Source organism: Manis javanica, chromosome 12 (genome assembly GCF_040802235.1).
Source record: "Manis javanica isolate MJ-LG chromosome 12, MJ_LKY, whole genome shotgun sequence".
Lineage (NCBI taxonomy): Eukaryota > Metazoa > Chordata > Mammalia > Pholidota > Manidae > Manis > Manis javanica.
Window position 1 is genome coordinate 98,249,048 of NC_133167.1, and position 22,108 is coordinate 98,271,155.

At 36.5% G+C, this 22,108-nt stretch overlaps 1 long non-coding RNA gene across 1 annotated transcript in view; it reads left to right on the forward strand.

Annotated features, from left to right (window-relative positions):
- The window catches only part of LOC140844820 (uncharacterized), a 510,376-nt gene that overhangs the window by 90,580 nt on the left and 397,688 nt on the right, over positions 1-22,108 (forward strand). The window contains exon 3 of the long non-coding RNA XR_012123316.1: positions 11,065-11,116. This is a non-coding gene — a long non-coding RNA (uncharacterized lncRNA). The remainder of the gene's footprint in view (positions 1-11,064; positions 11,117-22,108) is intronic.

The window sequence follows — 22,108 nt, forward strand, 5'->3', positions numbered from 1 at the left end:
TATAGTAAACAGGTGGCTTCTGTTCTAAGGAGAATTGCTGGGGACTCTTTTTTATGATGATGCTGATTCTGTGACATATTAAGTGGAGCTTGTCACTGCTCCATCTGGTCTGGACAACTGCTGGAGGCAGAACCCATTTAGATAGTGGCACACACCATGCAGCTGCTTCTCAGAGTCTAATAAATAAAGGACTCCATCATGGCTTCATTCTGCTTTATTAAACCCAACTTATGAGGATTGGGTCATTGTTCTCTTAGGCAATTGTCCAAAAGTATGGCTTTTAAGGAACTTGTTTTTGGATGTTATCCTTTAAAGATTAATCTGGTGTTAGAAAATTGTGAAGTGTATGCAGGGTTTATATTTGTTCAATTATACTTTATCTAAATGACTGTGCTCGGCAGAAAGTCCTTCTTTAGGAAGTACAGTGCCTATTTGTCTCAGAGGAACACTGTTGACTTGTTTTAATCTCCCCTTGAACAGACTTATTCTAGAGATTGTATCTTGAAAAGAAGCACTTTTGGTAGAATACTCTGTTCTCTGTATACATCATTCAACTCATTTAATTATTGTTGTATTCCTTTTGTGATTCACAGATAAAAGAACATCATTAAAAACAAGGTACTATTTAACAGTTTTTGTCTGTTTTTGCCAGTAGGGAGTTTGATGCTTCATCAAATGAGGTAATAGTTGAAAAATGAAAGAACATATCCCTTTTCATAGATACAGACTATTTTATTTAACTTTCAATAGTTTGCAAATCCTGACTTAGTGTTTTGCTCTGGATTCAAAGCCTTGCTATAATGAGCTTTGTGGTTGGGGATTTTTTTTTCCTTCCTTGGGTCTGGGTTATGTTCAAATCATTGTATAGATTAAATGACATTTAGTGCATATGATTTGTCTGCAAAATCCTTATTGTAAGGAAATTTTGACTTTTCTTGGCAGAACATTCTCATCTGTCATGATGTCACTTGCTGATAAAATACATAAAACCACCAAGTCTGATCATGTCTGTGGGCTTTCAATATGTGTGGTAGCAAAAAGATTCCAGTCCCTGTGCACTTTCAAAACTCACAGTATATAGCAGGCAAAGAGGGGTATATCTGTCACCAGGAAAACATTGAGGAAGGCTCAAAGCATACTGGTGTCTAACCTGTTCAGAAATTAAAGAGTGTAAGCTATCTTGAGAAGCCTTTCAAGTTCACTCAAGAGTCTTTTCTCCTCATTTCCACCGTATATCACTGTCGAGATGCAATATGTGTTTAGGAAAGACACACATTTTTGGTGGAGCAGACAAATGTTTTCGATTCTTTCCAGAAATTATTAGTCTGTAAAATATATTATCAACCTAATTAAACTAGTATATTCAATTCAATAAAGCAGAACAAAATGTTCAACATTGTTGTAGCTTGCTGAATTCTGAATAAAATGAAATAAGCCATGTGTTTGAGACATTAAATTTGAAAATGGATAGATCTCTGGGAGTTGAGGTGAACACAGGTAGATAGAATTTTAAAGGTCTGACATTTCATCATCTACTCTTTAACAACTGCATGTCTTTAATAGACTGCTTTTATGAGTTATGATCTTTGTTTCATTGTTCTCTGAAGCAAAATTGCTGAATATTGGCATTATATACTATCTCCAGAATTAGTTTCTCCCTATGTTTGATAGTTTCATCATGATTTAGTCTGAGTAGCATATAAATCTCTGAAAAGCTTTTAGGACTATAAATACTTCCAGTAGTACAACTACTGCATTTATATTTCATAACAATATTGTAGTGTTGGGGCAGTTATTAAAAATATACCTACTTATATGTGTTTGTGATCCTGGCTTATCTCATTTGGCTATTTTTCTCACATTCTTGATGTTTTGAAAAATGAACTAAAGAAGCTTGGGAAATGAGTGGTATTTAAATAACTTCAAGTTCAAGTTTATGAGTGAAATTATAAAGAAGAGATTGGAATTAAGCAGCTGTCTACATAGAAGTGTCACAGAGTGAAATTTCGTTATGTAGACATGAATTTTGATTCCTTATAAAATGATGGATTTATGGATAGAGATAGAGATGATTTCTGTTGTGAAGAATTCACTTTGTAGAAACTTACATCTGCTCTGTAGAAGAGAACAATTGGTGGAACAGTGCCTAGTGATTTTTCAGGACACTGCAGAGAATTTTGTCTCAGAACACATGAAGGAAGCATTAAACTTTAACAAAAGGAAATGATCATGCTATATTAGGTAACTAACACTCGTAGAGATAAAAGTCATGATGATATGTCAGCAGAAGAATATAATCATTTTTCAAAAGAATCTGATCTAAAAGGAGCATGGGATGGCAGATACAAATACACGCAGAACCACAATGGACAGGTTCTAATCAAGGGACTATGATAAAACAAACCAAAGTCGCAGTGTTGTGAGATAATACTAGAAATTCCCTAGCTAGTTGGAGGAGAAGATTAATGCTTATAATATGGTTCACAAAACCGACAGAATACCATGCTCATAGCTGACTTTAGATGTTCAGGTATCTGCTAGGAATCTTATTCTGCTAAAACTCAACACATAAGGGGCATTTGCCCTCCTTTGTGACAATTTCTTTCCTTCGTTAGTAGAAACAACCAAGAATTCACTACAAAGTGAATTCTTCACAACAGAAATCATACTTCCATACTTACCTTATGCTAATAAGGAGAATTTCTTGTTAAAATACACATAGGTATGTTGGGAGTCCTTGGAATTTGTCTAAGTGAGGTAGGGTATGTTTAGACATGTAACTTAGGCAAGGGAGTTGTGTCCAGAAGGTAACAGTCCCACAGTCAGTCAGCTAACAGAAAGTGAGGAGCTATTGGAAAGCATAATGTTGACAGTACAACTGAAGATAATTCTAGTGAGGAAGGTAAAAGAGAAAAGTGTATAAAGAAACACAAGTGACTGCATGGAGATCTTCCCTATTAAATCAGATGTTAATTGTTATATAAAGGTGAATGTAAACTGAAAACTTAAAGATTTATGTAAAATAATGGCTATCATTTGTTAAGAGTATCTGGAAATCAAGAGCTCTAAAAAGAATTGAGGTTTGTGATGATATGGCAAGCATAATATATGGGCTTCCTCAGGTCTGCTCCAACAAAAAATCCCTGGCCTAATGTAATTTATAATCTCATTTGTGGGAGAAAGACAACTTGTAGTGGCTGTAGTTAGTTCAGACTGCTATAACAAAGTACCATAAATGGGGTGGCTTATCAATAACATAAATTTCTCACACTTCTGGAGGCTCGAAGTCAGGGTGCAGGGTGCCAGCACTGTCAGGTTCTGGTGAGGGTTCACTTGCTGGTTTGTAGAAGGTTGTCTTTTCCTCTTCTGCTCACATGACAGAGAGCAGAGATGGGGAGTACATTCTCTCCTGTCTCTCCTCATGAGGGTGCCAGTCCCATTACCTAGCGACCTCTTAATACCATCATACTGGGAGTTAGAATTTCAGTACAAATACTGGGGAGACACATTCTGTCCATAAAAGCAATAGTAACAATAAATGTCCACCATATAATATGTTAGAAGGTGAAAAGTGTTATGGAAAAACTAGAGCTGGATCAGAGGCGGGGATGGGCAGGCTCAGTAGTAAATGGGGTGGTCACACTAGGTCTCATGAGGAGGCGATGACTCAGCAGGTGAGGAGATTAGTCATGATCTGAACAAGGGCAGGTGCATTCTAGGAAACACTAGAGCCAATGTCCCTAAGATGGGAGCCCGCTTGGTGTGTTTGAAGTGTAGTGTCTGGAGTAGAGGGGCAGTGGGGAGAGTGCTTGACAGGGCAGGGGTTGGGGGTGATGTGGGAGGTATGGTATGGGGTGAAGAAGAGACTGCACTATGGCTTTAACTCTTAATCTCAGTGAAATGGGGAGGTCTGAGCACAGAGGGATGTAATTTTACTTAAATTTCAAAAGAATCACTCTGGATGTTGGGGTGAAAGTGGATTTTAGGGCCGTTAGGACCAAAGTAGCGAAACTCATTGAAAGGTCTCAGCAAGCCAAATGAGGGCGATTGTTACTCAGACCAGGAGATAGCAGGGTGGAGATGGTTACAAGTGCCTAAATGGCAGTTGTGTTTTGGAGAGAACTTGGTGGACTATATGTGGAATAGTAAAGCCTTGATGTTGGAAACTCATATCCTTAACCATCAGTGTCCCCTGAGAAGCTCTTCACCTCAACAGACAAGCTTCTTATTTTGGGACACTTCTCATCAGCAGCCAGACCCAGGGGTCCAGTGATGAGCCATTCCATGGTGAAGATGAAGAACGCTGAGCAGCGGGCCTAGAGACTGCGCCCGGGGCTGTGCTTCGGCGTCCAGGCTTGATTGGTCAGGTGCCAAAGAGAGCCCCTTCCTGCCAGCAAGCGCCTGTAGGCCCGCCTGTGAACTTACTCTAGTTCTACTTCTCCACATTCTGTATTTTAATAATTTTATTATTTTTATGTTAACGGAGCTTGTATTACCTACCCACTATTTTAAAGTTTTTTGTTGGAATACAAATGTTTTAAAATGTGTCATTTTTAACTATTTTAAAGGGTATAATTCAATGACACTATGTCCATTCACAATGTTGTGCAACCATCAAAGTGATTTCTAACATGTTTTCATCATTGCAAACAGAAGCTCTGTAACCACTAAACAGTAACGCCTCATTTCTCTCTCTCCCCAGCCCCTCGTAAACTCTAATCTATTTTCTGTCTCTCTGAATTTGTCTGCTCTTGATATTTCATGTAAGTGGAATCATACAGTATTTTTCCTTTGTGCCTGGTTTATTTCACCTTTCATTTTTTCCAAGTTCATTCATATTGTAGCCTGTGTCCTTTTTATGGCTTAATAATATTCCATTGCATGTAGACACCACATTTTGAAAATCCAATAATCTGTTGATGAACAGTTAGGGCTTTTTCTACCTTTTGGCTATTGTGAACAATGCTGAAACATTGACATACATATATATATATATATATATCTGTTTGAGTCTCTGTTTTCAATTTTTTGTTGTATATACCTGGCAGCGGAATTGGTGGGTCATATGGTAATCCTATGTTTAACTTTTTAAGGAATCATTAAGCTGTTTTCCAAAGTGACTACACCACTTTACAGTGTCATAAAAATGTGTGAGGGTTTCAAATTCTTTCTTGTTGCTATCTGCTTGTTTGCTTTATTACAGTAATCTTAGTAGACATGAAGTTATGAAGGGGTATCTCATTGTGGTTTTGATTGGCATTTCCCTAATGACTGACAATATTGATCATCTTTTAATGGTCTTATTGACCATTTGTGTATCATCTTTGAGTGATGTCTAAATCCTTTGCTCATTTTCAATTAGGTTGTTTGTCTTTTTGTTGCTGAGTCTTAAAAACCCACTATTTTCTCACTTTTATATACCTTTTTTAAGTATGAATTCTATAATTAAATACATTCAGTACTTGCCACAGACATTTTTATACTTAAGACATCTCTAATTACTTTATGGTTTATGAAGCACATTAATAAATAGATTCCTCAGAATGGACTGATGAATACTGTATATTGTGAATTCTTTCATGTTCTTAACATTCTTTTCAGTGGCAAAGCCTCAAAGATAATTTGTCTAATACAAGGCAGATTTTATACAGTTTTGTTCTGTTCTATTTCTTTGGCTTTCTGTTTGGTAATATAAACTTATTTATCTTGAGTTTTTTCTTTTTCCTATTCTTCTATTTCCTTACTGAATATTCCATGATGTTATTCACTCTTGAGCTTTCCAAAATTTAGTCTTTATAAATTTGATTCTATCATAATTATTTCCTATGAGCTGCCAATTTTAATTTTGTATCTTTGTCTAATAATTTCCTTTCTGAGCTTATTTATTTCTGATTGTCCTATTACTTCCAAGCTCCTATCATTTCCCTAATTTATTTTAGCTCATTTTGCAATATTGGAATTATTCTTCTCTTTTGTTACCATGGTTTTCTGGTACATTGTTATTTTCTGTCGGAAGTTAGGTTCATTTCTTAATTTCTGATAAGAAATGTATATGGTATCAGTCAATATCTCCTCTACCAGACAGCATAATGAGGTGGGGTTTCTTGGGTTATTTGGAGGAGGTTCCTATGGAGGTCACGGCAACATGCAGAAGGGTAGCTTTCCTAGCTTTTAAGCTTTGGGGCTCCTGCCTCTCCTGTGACCATGAATTATTGAAATATGGTCTTTCTGCACATCCCTGAATGATTGAAATGTGGTCTTTCTGTACTGCCTTGATCTATCTCTCAGAGCTAAGTCAGCTTCAGGGCAGTGTCCTCTGGCTCCCAGGAGCCCTGTCCTTTGGAGTAGTGCCATCAGGGGTAGCTGTCACATTCCCAGGGCTGCTTTCTCCAAGTCTCCCCCCCACCGGTCCTCGCTGTCTCACCTCAGTGCTCTGCCCTGCACAGCGGATTTATTCCCAGTCATTTCCCCTCAGGTCTAAACTTTGCTCTTCTCAAGCAGCACTTACTTGGTATTTCTGAATTTCTCAGTTACATTCACAGAATGATCCTCGCAGATCTGTGTCATTTTTCTTTAATTGACTTTATTATTTAGAGCAGTTGTAGGTTCATAGTAAAATTGAGAAGACAGTGCACAGGTTTCCACTATACCTCCTGTCCCCACATGTGCATAGCCTCCCCCACTACTGATGACCCCTGAAAGAGTGTACATTTGTTACACATGATGAACCCACATTGACATATCATTATTACCCAAAGCCCAACGTTTTTCTATGAGGGTTCCCTTTTGGTGTTGTACATTTAGTGGGTTTGGACAAATGTAAGATGGAATGTATCCACCATTATAGTGTCACATAAGGAAGCTTCACTGCCCTAAAAATCTTCTGTGCCCTGCCTGCTCATCCCTTACCCCTCTGCTCCCAAGCCCTGGTTACCACTGATCTTACTGTCCCCACCATTTTGTCCTCTCCAGAATGTCACATAGTTGGAATCACACATTATGTAGCCTTTTCAGATGTGTTTCTTTCCCTTAGTAATACTTAGGTTTCTTCCATGTTCTTCATGACTTGGTAGCTCATTTCTCTTTAGCTCTGAATGATAATCCATTATCTGGATGCATCATAGTTTATTTAACCATTCACTTACTGAAGGACACCTTGGTTGCTTCCAAGTTTTGGCGATTATGAAAGAAGTTGTTGTAAACAATCATTGTGCAGGTTTTTGTGCAAACATCAGTTTTCACCTTATTTGGGTAAATGCCAGGGAGCATGATTGCTGTGTCATATGGTAAGAATATGTTTTGTTAGTAAGAAACCACCAAACTGTCTTCCACAGCAGCTGTACCACTTTGCATTCCCATCAGCAGTGAACGAGAGTTCCTGTTTGCATCCTCACCAGCATTTGGTGTTGTCAGTGTTCTGAATTTGGGCTGTTTTAATAATCATATAGTTGGTTGTGTGTAGTTTTCTGCACTTTCTGGAAAATTGAGGAATCTTCTTCATTTTGCTGGTTATTCTCGGGCTCAGGAAGGGCTCCTCCCTGTTTTGGATGTTCACTAATTGGCTTTATTTTTCCCGGGTTATAGGGCAGATCAGCAGTGTCCTCTCACTTGTCTCTTCCTAAGTCCCAAGGCTGGTGTAAGTCATGAGCCCTCTTGGACTTTTGGGGACTTCCTGTCATCGATGTTGGTTGAAGAGCTCATTTGTGCTGCTTTGTGTTTGCTTTGTTTGTGTGTGTGTGTTTTAAATCCTAATTTTTATTTATTTATTTTTTTTACGTAGTGTTTTGGAGAGATTTTAAAACTTCATAGGTATCATGACTGTGTTTCTGGAAGTGTGGCTGCTACATCATTTTATGATGTATATGAAGTATTCCTTTGTCAAAAGTCTTACAGTAGTTAGTTGACTGTATGCTCTGTATCGGCACTTTCCATTTTTTGGTGCTTTCCCAAGGATAGGTCGTTCAGGAACTTGGAAACACTGAGTTATCCTCAAGGATTCGATCAATATTGTCTCATTCTAATTGTTCTTTTGGGAATTTTGTTGTCATTTGTGTCTGAGCTGTTTAAGTCAGATCTCTTAACTACTATATGTTTATAATCTTGAGAATTTTCCTCTTAAAGTTTTTTTATCAATAATAGGAGAACATTTAAAATACTAGACTTTTCATGGATTTTATATTCCCTGGTAAAATTCTTTTTTGTCTAACTTTTGGCATTGTTCTAAGTTGTACCTGCTTTGGGAAATACAGATTTATTGCCATTTGGTGAAAACAGAGATAAATCAGTGAAGTCTTCTCAACTTTAGTACTGCTAAGGTATAACATTCATCATTCATTTCATGGAAACAAGGCAGAATACAATATGGGGATTTTATTATGAATGGTTAAATGGCAACAATAGGTTTCTGCTAACAATAGGACTTCTTCTAAATAATTTTTGTTTTACATGCATTTAAATTTGCAAAATTTGATGTATTTCTTCATGATGCATTTGGACACCTGAACTCTATAATTTTTCCTAAAATTGGTAGGTATTAAACTGTCATTGTTTATTTTTGAGCCTTGGAATTGTGAGTGTTCATCCTTGTTACTCAAGTTCAAGTTTATTATTATCTTGTACATCCACTAAATCTCTGATTGTGATCTCCTGGAGGGCTGTTAGTGTGTCTATTTGTTATGCAATTATATTTAGTATAATATGTTGGCATTTAGGGCCACTCAAAGCTCTTCCCCTTCCTGTGTGTGTTTCCACTCACCATCTCCTGAGCTCCTTAAGAAAAGCTGCTTTGAATCAATCAGATTTAGTCTGCTGAGGAAGTTGAACCATATTTTCAATGATGTGAACATTAGAAATGTAACTGTTTGATTCTATTGGCTTAATTGCTCTCTCCTTCCCTTTTGATTTTACCCTTTGGTTTCTTGACCTGTCCTTTACTCCCTGTAGTAGCAAATTCTATAGCCATACTGGCAATAAAGAAGCAGCTACTGAGCATTTGAAATGTGACCAGTCTAAATTAAGATGTGCTGTAAGTATAAAAACATATAAGATTTCAAAGGCAGTATGAAGAAAGAATATTAAAATATCTCACTAAAAATTGCTGTACAGAGATTTCTGGTTGAAAGAGAATACTGGGATATTTTGTGTTTTATAATATATGTTATTAAAATTAATTTCACATATTACTCTTTATTTTTTTAATGTAGCTACTGAAAATTTTTAAGTCACACAGCTAACATCATATTTCTCTGGGGAAGTGATGATCTGGAGTGGCAAGAAAAGGCTATTTGAACTTGCACCTGAACAAAAGATTCTCTCATCATTCTAGTTCCTTGAGCACAGTTCATTGTAAAATTATAAAGGGTTACACCCCAAGTAAATTATCCTACAATGTTTCTTTTCTATATTTATATTGAAAACCTGCAGCACTTTGAGGGGTTGATGGAATATTGGGAGATGCAGAATCCCAGACAAATGTGGTCTCAACATTTTATCATAAATGTGCAAAAAGGCTTGTGACAATGTTATTAGTTGTGAGTTTTCTCCTTAATGGACAGAAGTTAAAAAGAATAGGTTTGATCAATTTTGGGATAGCAAACTCAGACTATAATATGTGCAGTTAAAGTTTAAAACTTTTATTCAGTGTCAGTAACTCTTTGACATTATTAAAGACCCCATTATTAAGGACAACTTCCCTTTTTATAGTCATCCAAGTCTGTGTCGCACAATTTCAGTAACAGAGTTTTCCCAATCTAAAAATGGTGGTAGTATAGAAAATGGATCTTCGTGGTATTGCAAACCTATTTTTCTATTTATAGTCAAGTGCAAAGTGATAACAATTTCAGGAATGTGCAGAAACATAGGGAACAACAAAAACAGCAATTTTCTTTCTTCTTAAATCAGCAAAATAGAATGTCCAGAGGTGAAGGAGTCTTTGTTGAGTGAAAAGATAAGTACAATGTGATAATGAAAATATTCAGTTTAGCTTGTCATTTATTTAGACCCTAGATGCACACATCACATGTCAGGATCCAGCTTTTCTTAACATTTTTGCACTCTGAGTGAGGTCTGAATCTTCCATGGAAAATAAAGAATAATAGGGCTATTAATAAGATAGTTGTCAGTTCTGAAAAGGATCTGTTATAGGTGAGGCCAAGTATTATTTACAAAAGGTCTAAGACATCTTCTGTACTGAAAGTTAGGCTTATCACTTGAAGATGCTGTATTTTGTTACTAATGAACTAATAAACTGATGAAATCCATGTATCTCCTTAGAGAGTTGTTACCAGTTGTCTTCAGTAAACACTAGGATTTCTTTTATGTATTTAAATTTCTAGAATGATGTGGAAGCTTGGTAGGATGGCCAATTTGAAATTCCTTGCCTTCCCACTGAAATACAGAAATATGGAAATGTGTATTTACCACAGCACTTTAAACTAGGCTTATTAATTTATCATCAGCATAAGGAGGAATTTAAGTGAACTAAAATATCTAAAAAGAACTCGAGCCAAACAGTGGCCCTAAGCAGTATTTTTCAAACATAGTACCACCCTTTCTGTTTTATTTAGAAATACGTATGTTGGGGTATGATATATTTGGGATATGACAAATTGTGGTATGACAGTGACTGCAGGATGCTATTGATACTTAGTGCAGGAAGGCTCGGGACACTAACAGTCCTGCATGTGGGCAGTCCTCCATCATAAACTTTGAAGCCAAATTCCAATTATGCTCCCTTTGAGATACACTGTGAGTGAAGATTTGGCCTGGCCTTCATTTTACTTTCAGACTCCACTAAAACAGATTCAACAGCACTGAGCTTGTTTTACAGCTGCTTCTCAGCTTCATTAGTTCTTTTTAAAAGTGAAGATAATAATGCAGAGATTCTACTTCCAATTTGGACACTGGCTCGCCACCATATTGACCAAGCTCTAGGACTTCTACTCCTTTATAGAAAAGAAACATATATCAGATATGAATATCTGTATAGAATATCTGTTGTGTTCTGGACATTGTATTAGACACTAGAGATGAAAAAATAAATAATCCATTGTCTTTACCCTACAGGAGCCTCCAATCCAACGGACTCTGAGGGCACTGTCCAGTTCTCTTGGGACCGGTGAGTGCGTGCTGTCAGTGACGATGATGATGTCAGCTGACTGCTGCCCATTGAGTTGGAGAGGGAGGGCAACAGTGAGCCGTGCCCCCTCACAGCCACGGCAATAGTATGGTTCGGTGATACAAGTCCCCCCTCTCGCCCAAAACCATCCTCTTACACTATGTATACCCTTTGTGACTATAAACATTTCCTTCTTCCACCCAAATGTCCCTAAATTTGGCAAAAATACAAATATGAATTACATTCTTGACATCATGAATCTATATTCTTGATGAATGACACTGTCATTACTTTTTACACATAGAAGATTTTCTCCCAAATTACAGAATATATTGATTAAAATGAGAATGAATTTTAACAATGGATATGTGTTACAAACTTCATGACATATTCTGTGAGCTATTTTAAAATGCTATGCTGTTATAAAATTTCTATTCAGGACTCATGTTGGCTATCATTTCTTCCTTCTGGCTTATATTAATTAGGCTACAAACAGGGATGAATACACTAGCTAGTGAATCAAACTACTAGACTGTGTGAAGTAGAATAGCAAATCAGTAACTGTCAGAATGAATACAAATTTATAAATTCAAAACTGGATTGTAAAACAGCTCAAAAAGACCAACTAAAAACAAAAATCTGAACTCAGGTGGTTAAGAAAATAGTGTAACTCATTCCTATGTGGTTTACATACAAATGATAGTGACTTATTTACATGACACAGATGGCTTCCTAATGCGACAGCAAAAGCAACTGTTCTGTTAGGTTCTGGAAAAAACGATGGCATCACATAGTTCAAAGATGATATCAAATCATAAATACAACAGTCAAATTTGAATTGAACATAGCTTCAGAGAAATGTATAACATGAATTTAAATTATTAATCTTATAGAGTTATTTGTTTATTCATTAATTTATGCATTGATTCATTTATTTATATTCATGGGAAGATTCAAGTGAACATAGCATCATCCCCTTAGGATTTCAAGTAAGAAAACAAAGGAATAGATATTCGATATATTTTACAAATTACCATGCAACTCTTCCAACTCTTAATATCTACCAGTGCCTTCCTTACAGACTTAGACTGAACTCCCTATCTTATGGGCTCTCAGTCAGTGTTTTCAAAATTAGATACTCAATAAATGATGGCTAAATTAAATTAGCGTATCTCTTACTGGCATCTTATTCAAACTATAGTCATACTTTCCAATAGACTTCATAAAAAAATCATTCTTTTTGAAAAACTTAATATATTTACCTACCTCTTCAGGTTCTTATACAAGTAAAATGATATAAATATGTATATGTATGTGTACTTTGTGGCTTCTTGCCCAGTTTCTGTGATACCTGAAGCTGGCACAAATTCAAGATAAATAACATCTAACAATATTAGAAAGCTTGACTTTTATGTGCCCATCAGATAATAGAAGATGGATGTTATTGTCAAGGAAATTCTCATTACAAGAAAAATGAGTACTGTTTGACAGATAATTCATTTTATAGTTTTCACAGAGAGATTATATCTCAAAAGATATGCTTCAAAGTCATCAAAAATAGGAAATACATTTTATATTTCTAATGGAAAATAGTGTTAATTAGCTTGTCTTTGAGGAAATATAATAAAAATATTAATGACTTTCAAAACTCATTAAAAGCACAAAATTTGCAATGATCTAAAATACATATTCTTTATACAAATTAGTATAGGACTATAGGTATATTTGATAAATGTAATTTAAAATTAGAGTGCTTTGGCAAATTATTCAGATATCTGTATATCAAAAGGATTACTTTTGTCTGTCTTTTGATAGTTAAATTTCAATTCTTTATTAAGCAAAAATATAAATCTTATGGAGTAAATATGTCCAATCATTACAATGACAGTATGTATGCTTCAGAAGAGAAATCTTGTCAGTACAAAGTATTTGATTTATATATCTTAATCAGAGATTATGATGATTAAAACACCTCTTCAAAATTTTTGAAATAGATGGAAAATAATTCAAAGTACCCTTTGAAGACAGTTCTATGTAACAAGCAAGAGACCAAAAAATCTTGAAGAAATACTTTATAATGGAAGTGAAGTTTTTTAAGTGCAATTTCATAAAGGGGACATTTTGTCAAAAATATTTTTTTTCACTTGATGGAGAGTTTCCTTCATTTGCTCTGGTGAATACTTTTCAGTAAAATGAGAAAGATTTGATTTTTTAAAAATATCAAATAATTTACATGTTTAATTGAGTTTTGATTTTCATAGTGCCACTTGTGAATTTACAGTTATGTTTGTAAGTATTGTCTTTGCTGATTCAAATGCCAATGCAGTATTTTACCATCCAGGCACCTGAGAAACTAGGTTCATATATAAAAATGAGAACTACATGCATGTTCTGTTCTGTGTGTTTTTTAATTCTCTGCCTTCCCCAACCTGTCTCAATGTCGTCCTTTTATCCTTTGTTGTAGCAAGCAGTTGATCTAGCGTTCAGGTCCTTGTCAGAGGGGAATGGTCCATATGTAGCTGTAGATTCCGAACATCCTTGGGACGAGGTGATTTAGAATCTTCCTCTTGCTGTCATCTTGGATCTCCTCCCTCTCCTGCCAGCATTGCTGCCATGAATGTGACTAGTGGGCTCCTGGCAGATGTATTTGGATTCAGCTATTGTATAGTTTCATTCATTAGCTACAAGGTGACTCAGTAGCTCTTCTCCCAATGCAGGCAAATCTTATCTGTACCATAGAATCTGTTCTAAGCAGTGAATCAGGGTACAGAGCCTAATCAGCCCAAACAGGTCCAATTTTTAAAGACTTTGTGAGTCACTTATGGCTGCATTAAACACTAACATCCCAAATATTCTCTTGTCACTCATTTCATGAAAAAAGTTCCAAAGACTGGATTGTTCTATATAACAGTTTGTATGACTGATTCATGATATAGAAATAAATTTTTAACTTTCGTCTGCTTCCCCTGCTCCATCAAATCTATAAAACTCATCCCAGAATTTTTAAGGAGTATCATTTTTCTTGCCAGCTTATCACCCGTCCTTTGCACTCTGCATCTAATAGTCTAGTAGGCATGGAGGAAATATACTTTGCACTGAATGTTAAGGTGAAAACTCACCGTACGGTGTGACTGGAAAGTATGGCTAGCTTCAGAGCTCCCTTAGGAGGATCCCAAAATATAATCCGGATAGCAAGACTCTCTGCTCCCTAAGTGTTTAGATATACATAATTCACACTCCAAACCTCTGATATTGGAGCTTACTTTATCAAGGATTCCTCTCCTAGTTGAGTCCACAACCTTACAATATCATCTGCTTGCACTACAAGGCCAATATGGGTACAAAATTCTCCTTCTCTTTTGGGCATGACAAGAATTTTGTTATTTATTTCTGAAGATGTAGAGGTTTCTGGAAAAGAGAGTCATGTCTACCATATATGGCCTTTGGGTCTACTTGCAGAATTTTTCCTGCATAGAGGTTTAGGATCCTGATCCCTCCTGCCCATCTCCTTTCCAACACGTCATGATCCTTCTATGGTCCTTGCTTTCCCATACACTGTTCAAGAAGAGGATGGGTGTGTTAGTGCCCTGCTCCCCAGCTGCTTTTGTGGGGAAGGAATCTTACAAACTGCCTATTTTTCAAAGTTCTTGAAGAAATTAAGTGGAATTCTTGCATAAACATTTTCTATTTCCTATAAAGTCAGTCAACATAAAAAAACGTTAGAATTCTTTTCACTTGTGAAACTGAATATTTCAGGATAGATCCATTTCATAGTCACAAAATCTGCTACAGTGCTATTTCTAATTTGGAAGTGCATGTACTAAAACTTTTCTGTCAGCAACTGAGCACATGGTTCTGGGTCCACGACATCAACATCTAAGAGCTAATATTTTTCATTCTGGGGATGGAAATCTGTTTATATTAGACATTTATATCAGACATTGAATTATATGTCAGCTAAGGCATACAAGCTTTCATCTGACACAGTTTTAAAGCACTCATGTCATGCACCTTTTTTTGGTGTTTTTCTCCAAAAGTTTTTGTTTAATTATACATTAAAGTAACAGTTGACTTAACAGATACTTTTCCATCTAATATGAGATTTAAAAATATATGGTAAAAGTCAGAATAAAATATATTTAGGAGTACATTTTAATGAAAAATAATTTTGAACTAAATTTCATGGTGATACCCTACAGTGTATCCTTTGACCCATTTTTAGAACGGACTTATATAGAGACTGAAGTTGTCAGGAGATGAGTTATGATTGTACTCTAAAATTTATTTTTCCATAAACATAAACCTAGAAAACTTTTATAACACATTTTTCCCAACTGGTTTGTAGTATGAATTGTGCATTGGAAAATACCATGACTAAACTCTATAAGGAGGGTAAGGAAAGATTTACATCTCTAAGTGTGATTTGTCATGTAGATTTCCAAGTTGTAAATGGACTCTAATATTTAAGAAATCAAATTTTGTCTAAATTATCTTATTGTTTCTATCAACATTTGGCATTGTATTTTATATTTCTTTTAGATATTCTGTCTGGTGAATACCTGTTATGTATCAGACTCTATACCAAGTGCTGGGACATGGCAAGATCACAAAGTTCCTGTCCTCATAGAGTTCACTTTCCCCTGGGAAAGGTAGATCATAAACACAAAAGCAAACAAAATAAAGTGGAAATAAACCAAGTGGATATCTGGGGAAAGACCATTCCCAAAAGGACCTTGCCTGCCATTTTTATGACCAGCAAGGGGGTCAGTGTGGCTGGAGCCGAGTGAGTAGAAGCAGAGTTGGGGGATCTAAGATTAGAGCCGAGTGGGAGGGCACACGTGATCAGGAAGCCTCTGGTCCGTGGGAGGCCATTGGCTTACTATGAATGATATGGGAACCAATGGAAAGCTTCTGAGCATGGAAGTAACGTTTTTTATAGTATTTAAAATAATCATTCTGACTGTTGTGCAGGGCACAAAGCTAAAGCAGGGAGAACAGAAACGGCGTTGCAGTAATCTGACATGACATAATATTAGCACAGACCAGGGTAGTGATGATGAAAGTGAAAGAATGGCAAGACCTGAATATATTGAAATGTGGTTTGGATGTATCTGGGAGAGTAAAAAATAGCCTATTTATTCTTAGACAACTGAAACAAAAAAATTGCTATTAACTGATGGTGGGAAGACAGTAAGAAGAGCCAGTTTGAGGATGTGAAATTGGGATTTGAGTTTCACACATGCAAAGTTTGAGATGTCTGTTATATTCCAAATGGAAATATATAGGCAAATCTGGAACCCAGGAGTTACATTCTGGAACTCAGGAGAGTAACATATAACTTTTGAAATCATCAGTGTGCAGTTGTTCTTTAATGTCATAAATTGGGTTGAGTTAATCTATACTCTAGAGTGAGTATAGCTAAGATTTCCAAGAACTAACTTCTAGTGAGTTCCAAAATTTAGAGATGGATATACCAGGTAAGCATACTAAGAATAAGCTGCTAATTGCATAGACACAGGCTCAAGAGCGGGTGTGTTCTCAGAAGCCTTGAGAGAGAAGGTTTTGGAGATGAGAAAGTATTCAATCGTGTCAAATACTGCTGATAGGTCAAAGAAGATGAGGACTGAGAACTGGCCAGTGGATCTTGTAAACCAGAGGTCAGTGAGGACTGTGAAAGGAACTTACTTGGTGGAGTGATTGGAGGAACATATGATTAGAAGTTGATGAAGGGAGAATGGAGAAAGAGAATCAGAGATCTTGCATATAGGTACAAATTTTGCTATAGAAGGAGACCAAGACAAGAGACAAGAGTGCACACATAGAGATAGTTTCAGATCAGAAATTTGAACTTGAATGGTTATGAACAAACATATTATTTTTAATTGAGATTTAAAAATTTCAAACTAAAGGAACATAAGTTAATATAAAATATCAGCCCAGGGCAAAATTACAGCCAGTAGTAATTAGGTAATAGTAACACCTTTTATATTTTTTAAGGAGGTTTGAGAAAAAGATTTTAGACAAAGGAGAGTAGCTAGAAAGCAGGAGTTACTTCAGTTCAAGTTCTAGCATTTCTCTTAGAGATGTCACTCTGTAGAAGCTATGTAACTTGTCTAGGACACAGTTTAGTTCAAATGTAAAGAGCATGTAATAGATGAGTATTTCCTCAGCCAATTCCATGTCTGTGAACTTCTTAAATTCTAAAAGTTCCAGGAGAAGAACAGAAGAGGACAGACTAAGTTTCAAGTGGGCACCATTTTTATTGAGAAGAGTAGAGAGTTGAGGGCCAGGGTATCAGATGGTAAAACTTTCAAACAGATGCTCTCTGATACTCTGTGTGTGGAAGAAGGGTAGACTCCAGTTCCCTGCAGTTTAAACTTCTTTTTTTACAATCTTATATTGGTTTCAAGTGTATAACACATTGGTTCAACAGTTGCCCATATTATTCATCCTCCCCCAACTAGTACAGCTACTGACAACATAGGAACATTTTACAGGATCACTGACTGTATTCTCCATGCTGTACTACTGTCCCTGTGACCAAGCTATAATTATGTTTGAGATACCTCTTATATTCCAAATGGAAATATATAGGCAAATCTGAAACCCAGGAGTTGTGGGGCCCCTTTATCCCCCTCAACCTGACCACCCACCCAGCCCAACCCCTTCTGCATGGTAACCACCAGGCACTTCTCAGTGTCCAAGAGTCTATTGCTGTTTTGTTCATTCTGTTTTGCTTTGTATTTATTGTGTCTATCAATGATGAAGTCAAAGGGGAAATATCTGATATGAGTTTTCTCTCCTTACTGCAAAATAAAATCCCATAAAAACTCAAAAACCAAAACCAGAAACTACTTAAGTGACTTTGACAGCTCTTTTCTTTCACTCCAGACAATTGATCACAAATTGCCTACTCCTTCATCATATAACCAACTTGTTTATTTCTCATTCATTCTACCACTAAACATCTGATCCAAGACACAATTACTGTTTTTTTGGTCATTGTTAAATAGGTTTTTTTTTTTTGAGAGGGCATCTCTCATTTATTGATCAAATGGTTGTTAACAACAATAAAATTCTGTATAGGGGAGTCAATGCTCAATGCACAATCATTAATCCACCCCAAGCCTAATTCTCATCAGTCTCCAATCTTCTGAAGCATAATGAACAAGTTCTTACATGGTGAACAAATACTTACATAGTGAATAAGTTCTTACATGGTGAACAGTACAAGGGCAGTCATCACAGAAACTTTCGGTTTTGATCACGCATTATGAACTATAAACAATCAGGTCAAATATGAATATTCATTTGATTTTTATACTTGATTTATATGTGGATTCCACATTTCTCCCTTTATTATTATTTTTTTTTTATTTTTAATAAAATGCTGAAGTGGCAGGTAGATGCAAGATAAAGGTAGAAAACATAGTTTAGTGTTGTAAGAGAGCAAATGTAGATGATCAGGTGTGTGCCTGTAGACGATGTGTTAATCCAAGCTAGAAAAGGGCAATAAAACATCCACGGATGCAGAAGATTTCTCTCAAAACGGGGGGTGGGGTGCTAAGCCTCACCACTGTTGGTCCCCAATTTCTCACCTGATGGCCCCCCCTTATGACTGTGCCTGTCTTAGGTTGCTCCTCCCTTGAGGAATCTTACCCGTCTCTGGCTAACCAGTAATCTTCTGGGGCCATACAGGGAGATGTAAAGTTGGTAAGTGACAGAGAAGTCATATTGTTTGAAAAGGTTAGCTTTTTACTTCTTTGCAGATTTATGCCCTGTGGCTTCTATGCCCAGCATTTGTCTTGAGGTATCTTTGCCACTTGGAGGAATTATGATACTCGATAAATTCAATATGAGGCACGAATTCTATTTAAGGGTTGTAATTAGGAAGGAAGAAGAAAAGCTATAGAGGTAGCATATGGAAGAAAACATGGGAGGATTGATTATTTCTTTGACATATCTTGTAGAGAAACTTAAGCATGTATAGGTTTTAAACTACTAACTAAATTGCACACACACATTAACATAATAGGAATACAGTTACATAACCAAAGCAGATCTATAATTACCAGCCATCTCCAGTGAAGCCAAGAAAACCAGTTAGGCACCCTAGGCATTTGTGAAAATTTGTCTATGATATGATGGATATTGTCCAAATGTACTTGAACAGTCTGAGAGAAATCAGACAAATTAAAACAACCCATTCCTGGGAACTGTTCACATCCCATATGTTCTTTTAACAGTAGATAGTCTGTAGTTGTAAGATTTTGTAGCGCTACAACTTGCACTTCTCCTAATTCTTGGTTGAGTTCCAACAGTATAGATCCAGTCAAATTTGTTGTTTTACTGAAAGCACAGGCCAGCTTCGATATCTCCTTCTTCATTCCAATGGTAAGTCCAGGGAACCAGTGGGATGGATGCAGCTACAACTGCAGCATCGCCTGGATCTTTGTTGAGGTTTTTTGATGATCATCTCCTGGTATGACTCTTCCAGAGAGTGCTGATGTTGGAAGTTCTTCTTCATATCGTATCTTAGTTCATTTTCTGGGTAGCCAAATTAGGCTTTGATCTTCTGTATAAACACAAACAGACCCTTTGCCCACACTTTGATATGCCCTTTATACCATTGTGTAGAACTCATTGGAGGTCACCACACAGGAACTGCTTTTTATTTATTTTTTAAATTTTTTTAAGAGAAAGGAATATTATCAGAAAAGTATACCTCCATAGCCGATCATCTGACACCCTTTAAGTGATCAAAATTAAGGATATTTAAAGCATGCATTAATCATTGATTTACAGTTAGTTTTATCCTATCAAGGAGTAATTCCCCCTTTCTTTCTTTTTTTTTAATCTTTAATCTACACTTACATGAAGAATATTATGTTTAGCAGGCTCTCCCGTATACCAGGACCCCCTATAAACCACTTTACAGTCAGCATAGCAAAATGTTGTAGAATCACTACTTGTCTTCTCTGTGATGTACAGCCCTCCACTTTCTCCCTCCCCCCATGCATGCTAATCTTAATACACCCTTTTTTCTCCCCCCCCCTTATCCCTCTCTACCCACCCATCCTCCCCAGTCCCTTTCCCTTTGGTACCTGTTAGTCCATTTTTGGGTTCTGTAATTCCGCTGCTGTTTTGTTCCTTCAGTTTTTCCTTTGTTCTTATACTCTACAGATGAGTGAAATCATTTGGTATTTCCCTTTCTCTGCTTGGCTTATTTCACTGAGCATAATACCCTCCAGCTCCATCCATGTTGCTGCAAATTTTCCTTCTTCTTATGGCTGAGTAGTATTCCATTGTGTATATGTACCACATCTTCTTTATCCATTCATCTACTGATGGACATTTAGGTTGCTTCCAATTCTTGGCTATTGTAAATAGTACTGCAATAAACATAGGGGTGCATCTGTCTTTCTCAAACTTGATTGCTGTGTTCTTAGGGTAAATTCCTAGGATTGGAATTCCTGGGTCAAATGGTAGGTCTGTTTTGAGCATTTTGATGAACCTCCATACTGCTTTCCACAATGGTTGGACTAATTTACATTCCCACCAGCAGTGTAGGAGGGTTCCCCTTTCTCCACAGTCTCTCCAACATTTGTAGTTGTTTGTCTTTTGGATGGCAGCCATCCTTACTGGTGTGAGGTGATATCTCATTGTAGTTTTAATTTGCATTTCTCTGATAATTAGCGATGTGGAGCATCTTTTCATGTGTCTGTTGGCCATCTCTATTTCTTCTTTGGAGAACTGTCTGTTCAGTTCCTCTGCCCATTTTTTAATTGGATTATTTGTTTTTTGTTTGTTGAGGTGTGTGAGCTCTTTATATATTTTGGATGTCAAGCCTTTATCGGATCTGTCATTTACAAATATATTCTCCCATACTGTAGGGTTCCTTTTTGTTCTATGGATGGTGTCTTTTACTGTACAGAAGCTTTTCAGCTTAATATAGACCCACTTGTTCATTTTTGCTGTTGTTTTCCTTGCCCAGGGAGATATGTTCAAGAAGAGGTCACTCATGTTTATGTCTAAAAGGTTTTTGCCTATGTTTTTTTCTAAAAGTTTTATGGTTTCATGACTTACCTTCAGGTCTTTGATCCATTTTGAATTTACTTTTGTGTATGGGGTTAGACAATGGTCCAGTTTCATTCTCCTACATGTAGCTGTCCAGTTTTGCCAGCACCATCTGTTGAAGAGACTGTCATTTTGCCATTGTATGTCCATGGCTCCTTTATCATATATTAATTGACCATATATGTTTGGGTTAATGTCTGGAGTCTCTAACCTGTTCCACTGGTCTGTCGCTCTGTTCTTGTGCCAGTACCAAATTGTCTTGATTACTATGACTTTATACAGCTTGAAGTTGGGGAGTGAGATCCCCGCTACTTTATTTTTCTTTCTCAGGATTGCTTTGGCTATTCGGGGTCTTTGGTGTTTCCATATGAATTTTTGAATTATTTGTTCCAGTTCATTGAAGAATGTTGCTGGTAATTTGATAGGGATTGCATCAAATCTGTATATTGCTTTGGGCAGGATGGCCATTTTGATGATATTGATTCTTCCTAGCCATGAGCATGGGATGAGTTTCCATGTGTTAGTGTCCCCTTTAATTTCCCTGAAGAGTGACTTGTAGTTTTCAGGGTATTGGTCTTTCACTTCTTTGGTTAGGTTTATTCCTAGGTATTTTATTCTTTTTGATGCAATTGTGAATGGAATTGTTTTCTTGATTTCTCTTTCTGTTGGTTCATTGTTAGTGTGTAGGAAAGCCACAGATTTCTGTGTGTTAATTTTGTGTCCTACAACTTTGTTGTATTCCGATATCAGTTCTAGTAGTTTTGGAGTGGAGTCTTTAGGGTTTTTTATGTACAATATCATATCATATGCAAATAGTGACAGGTCAACTTCTTCTTTACCAATCTGGATTCCTTGTATTTCTTTGTTTTGTCTGATTGCCGTGGCTAGGACTTCCAGTACTATGTTAAATAACAG